Source organism: Xenopus tropicalis, chromosome 8 (assembly GCF_000004195.4).
Source record: "Xenopus tropicalis strain Nigerian chromosome 8, UCB_Xtro_10.0, whole genome shotgun sequence".
NCBI lineage: Eukaryota > Metazoa > Chordata > Amphibia > Anura > Pipidae > Xenopus > Xenopus tropicalis.
In genome coordinates, this window is record NC_030684.2 from 30,954,168 (window position 1) to 30,959,705 (window position 5,538).

The following is a 5,538-nucleotide window of genomic DNA, read 5'->3' on the forward strand; positions in this document are numbered from 1 at the left end:
ATAGTTACTGACCCCGCCTGACTACCGTATATACTCGAGTATAAGCCGATCCAAATATAAGCCGAGGTACCTAATTTTACCTAAGAAAACTGGAAAAACTTATTGACGCGAGTATAAACCTGGTTGACTGCTAAGTTTTTTGTTTTTTTTTTAACTGTCAAGTTTTGGAAAGGCTAAGGAAGCTGCCATACTAAGTATCAAGTACTTGCCATCCTGCGGTGTATGTTCCCATGCTGCTGTGTGCGCTCCCATCGGATCATGGTTGAAGACACACACACATATTGGGCTTCTTTAAGAAGATATTGTATCTCTTTCATCCAATACTGGTAAAGTTGGTCAGATTGTTACCAGATGCAACCAGATGAAATCTCACCTATCCTTTAAGACATGTGAGATGGGGCAGTATCAAGGCGTACGCCCACGGGGGGGGTGGTGGTGTTGGGGTTTGTGCACGCAACAAATGCCAGAGAATTACATCTTCAAATCTATATACTCGAGTATATATATATATACGGTAATTAAGAGACACATCTAACAATATTTCAGCGTCTCGCTCTTCTTTAATTAATCGCGAACATTACCCTAAATCACATTCAATATTGAGCCCCCATCAGAATTTAAAAAAGATGCAGCAAAATAATTAGGCCCATTTCTCATTCATTATGCTCAGGGATCAACACCCGCAACTAAAATGAAAGTTTCCTCTGTGGGTTGCGCTCTCATCAGAGATTTATCAAAGGCTGGCACACCACATCTTTGCGCAATTGAAATCATAAACCTGTATCCACACGCAGAACCCGACCAATATATATCGACTGATTGAACCAACAATGCTGACCTCACCAAAATACCCAGATGCTCCTTAATGCCAACACTTCCCACCATGAAAGGTGGCGATGAGGTCAACCAATGCGCCGACGGATCTGTATGATATTTATGCCAGCGTCATGGGAAAAAAATGTGAAATAATCCAAGAACTATAGGAGACTCCTAAACAATGATTATTGCAAAATCACAAGTTTGTGCATCTAACTATATGATGTGACCAACCACACCGAAAGCAAAATAACCATGACTGTAACAAGTATAAATCATATGAGCAATAAATGGTATATAAATTTGCAGGGTTTACAATTTCAATAAATATAAGTATTGTGGCCTTAGTGAAATGCCTTGAAACAAACTGAAAAGTTAGAAGCCCGGCCTTTATAAGGTCATGAAACTCATATTCTACAATAGGAGAAACATTATTATGTTGGGTTGCCAAGAGGGGGCAAGCTCTACAGTTACCCCTCCGGCCTGAGCACAGCCCTGGGTTACATCTCCCACTAACACTCTCAATAACAGTTGCTTCAATCGTACAATACATCTATCAATTCCATCCGTTCAGATTCTTAACTGCTCTTAATCTAAATTTATGAGCCTGGATATTTTGCTTTTAAATGCACGAAATTCCCCAATCCCTTACATTCCCACTCAATCATTTCACAGCAGGCCTAAACGGTGCGTTATAGTAATATTGGAATTAGAAGACCCCTCTCAGGCCCTCTCTCTGATCTAGATGTCCCTCAACCCCTGTCACAACCTCAGATCATAACAAACCCCATTGAATGGGACTTTACTGGGATGTCCTGTACGGCCAGTCTGGTTTAAATAAATATATTGTTTCAATGCGTTGGATTGTTTCATTATAAACACGACACATCATCATATCAGTCATTTAGTATTTATACATTGTTTCATATATTTCTGCCACCAGCAATGATTCACAATCTTCGCAACTTTTTCAGATAACACACAAGTTAGTAATAACATATTAAGAGAAAAGGGCTGTTAAATGAATAATACATGTACCGTGAGTGCAATAATATATATTATATATCTACAAGTTGCATAGCAATAGCTATCAAAATGTAGCCAAATCTGAATGCAATGGGCTATAGGCAGGAGATGCGAACAGCTTATCTCTAACGTTCCTGTCTAATATCAATATTGTCTTTATTAGGTGCCTTGTCAGAAAGAAATACGGATTTGATCAGATGCTCTATTTGTTGTCTCTTTATATATTTATTCTGCCACTCGCTATCACCATGTATTTAGCAGTAACATTAAAGGGAAGCCCCACTCAGAAACTCTTTTGTAGTGTTACAAATACCCAATGGTTATAAAGTTGTCTGTAAATGTTATGACAAACAAACATTTCATGACATGTGACCAGAGATGACTTCACACACAGCAATGTGACAGTTGGGTTTGTCCGTTGGTTGACTTTGTGGTGAGAGGTAAGTCTGAATCCCCTCTGAGAGATTTTTTTGCCAAATAACCCTTATTTTAGCTAAAAAAGATGGGAAATAGTTGGGTGATGCCCCCCTAGACTAGCGGATGTTGCTCCTCTCACAGATTTTAGTGAATTTGGAGAATTTTAGAGATGACATTAATCTTAGCGCTGGTTGGGAGACACGGACCCAGGGACTTGCCCTGCTCTCATGTAGCAACCTTAACATTTAACTGAATACATTTCAATACATTTTTCCTTGCAAAGCAAATCAATTGGCACAGAAATGAATGGGGTTGATCTTTTCCCATCAGCCTGTACAGCCCCCTAAAAGCACTGTGACACCAGGACCCACGCTTGGTTGGCAGCGCTGTCCGGAGCCCTTCTTTGCACCAAACTTTTGTATCTCTCCCAATCAAATTCTTCATTCTATTAAAGCTTCTAATAATTGGTGCTACTGTTATTTATAGAGCAGCAAACATATTCAGTAGCGCAGTACAACTGGGAGGGATACAGAAAGGGAACCTTAGTTTATACTGTTATAAATGGCAGAGAGGGTCCGAATCACAAGAGCTCACAGTCTCTTCTCCCTCTCCCCATTACATGAAATAGAGCGATTTGAGAGATTTAAAGAGATTTTGAGCTATTTGCAGCGACTCCTAGGATCTTCGGCGATACAGAAGAAGACAAACAAAAGTCTTTATAAAGACTACAACCCAACATCTAAAGTAGAAGAACAAGAAGAAGAAAAAGAAGAAGAAGAAGAAGAGGACTCTGCATAGTGAGTTAATACTAAATCTTTATTTGTTTATTGGGAGTCTCCACATTAACCCTAACCTTCCCTCTATTTTATATTACAGAACCATCCGACATGGGCCTCAAGAACAGCTGCCTGAGACCCAGGAACCAGGTAAGGTCGCTCATAACTTATAATATTTACTTACAAGAGTCGCCATATCATGTACGTTATCATGTACCATCAATACAACAGCACCCCTAGTGGAAATAAATACCTGCCATTTTGCTATTTCCCTCTGTGGTAGGAAACTGGCACATTATTATTACTATGAATTTAATAAAAACTGCTTAAAGCCTTAATGTCTTCTCTTTTCCTTCATTTCTCTAGGGCTCAGCGAGAACATCCTGTGGCCCCAGCGCTGACCCCTATCTGTGCTCTATAAAGAAGAAGATCGCAGAAGAAATCCACAGAGCACAGACAGAGCTGTGGATCAGCAAAGCTGCACTGACACTGGACCTGCCCAGGAAAAGTGCAGCTGAGTGGAAGAAGGAGAAGAAGGAGATAAAGGCCAGACTCAAACACCTGAACAAGGCCTTGCAGGAGATCAACGCTGCTATCCAGCACTGCACTGTCTAGGTGCCTTCTCCTTATCCGCAGTTCCACCAGCGCTCACCCCTCCTTCCAATATATGGTTTTATACACAGGGGCACACTGAAGGTACTCGCTAAATTCTGCATTCCCTTTCACTCCATCGGTTAGACTGCAGAAGCCGGGGTCTGCAGGCTGCCTGGGGCCCAGTGGAATGGAAGGGAATGCAGAATTCACCTAGTGCTTAACTGCGCTCATGTGTATGCCGCCATATTCCCATCATTTAACATCGCGCATTGATTCTGGGAGAAAATCCGACTGCCGTTAAGGAGTCAGGAAGGAATTTTTCCCTCTAATGAAGCAGATTGGCTCAAAGCTTCTCAGAGGTTTTTTTTGCCTTCCTCAGAATCAATGAAAAACACAATTTATTATTTGTATTATTAATAAAACTGTGATTTTCACAGATGAACCATCAAGCCGTGTGTGTGTCTTTATTCTGGGTATTGGGCTCATTTGGAAGGGGAAACACAGAGGGGGAGAGACTGTGAGAATAGAACAAATCAGCAAAGTAGAGGCACTGAAAAGTTAAAGAAGAAAGAAAGAGAAATGTACACATGTTGCTGCTTTATAAGAAACCCTGCTTTCCACTGTATGTGTCAGTCTGATTCCTTACACCCCCCAGCACTTCAGTACCTGTGAGTGACACACACCAGTCCTCCTGCGGGTATGGCTGCTCCACCAAGCATTCTCACACCGGGCTAACGGGCTGAGCTTCTGTTTATAATGGCCATTCTTGGCATCCTCCCATCATTCCCCATCATGGCATCCAGCCCTGAGACCAAATCACTGAAGGGTAAAATGCACAACACAATATTCATTGGGCAGATGAGAAGGTGCCTGTGGGTACAAAACCTGCTCCTGTAGGGTTACTATGCAGCCATATTCCCTGGATACACATAATATTGCCAGGTGAGCAGTAAAGCACAGAACCCACCCATGTTATGGAACCCCCATACTGAGGGGAAGGGAAATCCTTCTGATTTCCGAAAAACAGGTAACGCTTTTGTAGTGCTGGGCGGTATGACCAAAAATTTATATCACGGTATTTTTCAAAATTATATCGGTATCACGGTATTTGACGGTATTTTTTTTTCCCCATGCATGATTAGGTGACCACCCCAAACACCCGCCACCCGCACCCCCCCGCCACCCCAAACACCCCCCCATCCGCACGCAGCCCCCCCACCCCCACGCACCCCCCCATCCGCACGCAACCCCCCCATCCGCACGCACCCCCCCCACCCCAAACACCCCCCCATCCGCACGCACCCCCCCACCCCAAACACCCCCCCATCCGCACACCCCCCCCACCCCAAACACCCCCCCATCCGCACACACCCCCCCCCACCCCACCCCAAACACCCCCCCATCCCCTTCACATAAATATAACCCCCCACCCCCCCCAAACACAACCCCATCCCCTTCACATAAGTATAACCCACCCCCACCCAAAACACCCCCCCATCCCCTTCACTTAAATATAACCCCCCACCCCCCCCAAACACAACCCCATCCCCTTCACATAAAATATAATTACTGGCCAGGCACCCCCCGACAGCTCACATTGGTATCCGACTCTGAATGCGTCCTAGCGATGGCGCTTTTGTAGAGTGTGCGCGCTGACGTCACGTGCGCGCTGACGTCACGTGCGCGCTGACGTCACGCGCGCACCCGGAAGTATTCAGCACACCGGTATGTAGAAAATTCATATCGGTTTCAAAAATAAAACCGGTGATCGGTTTTTACCGGTATACCGCCCAGCACTACGCTTTTGTATGTATCAAATCCATTCCCTTTTCAAAATATATGGATCCCTAGTCCTGCCGGTGCCATCTGAACCAGGTGCAACTGAATGAGGCACCGGGAAGCAGCAGCG

At 44.0% G+C, this 5,538-nt stretch overlaps 1 long non-coding RNA gene across 1 annotated transcript; it reads left to right on the forward strand.

Annotated features, from left to right (window-relative positions):
* The first annotated feature begins 3,144 nt into the window (after positions 1-3,144).
* On the forward strand, positions 3,145-3,465 carry LOC116406943. Its single transcript, XR_004219912.1, has 2 exons — positions 3,145-3,185; positions 3,402-3,465. It is a non-coding gene; the product is annotated as an uncharacterized LOC116406943 (long non-coding RNA).
* The last annotated feature ends 2,073 nt before the right edge of the window (positions 3,466-5,538 follow it).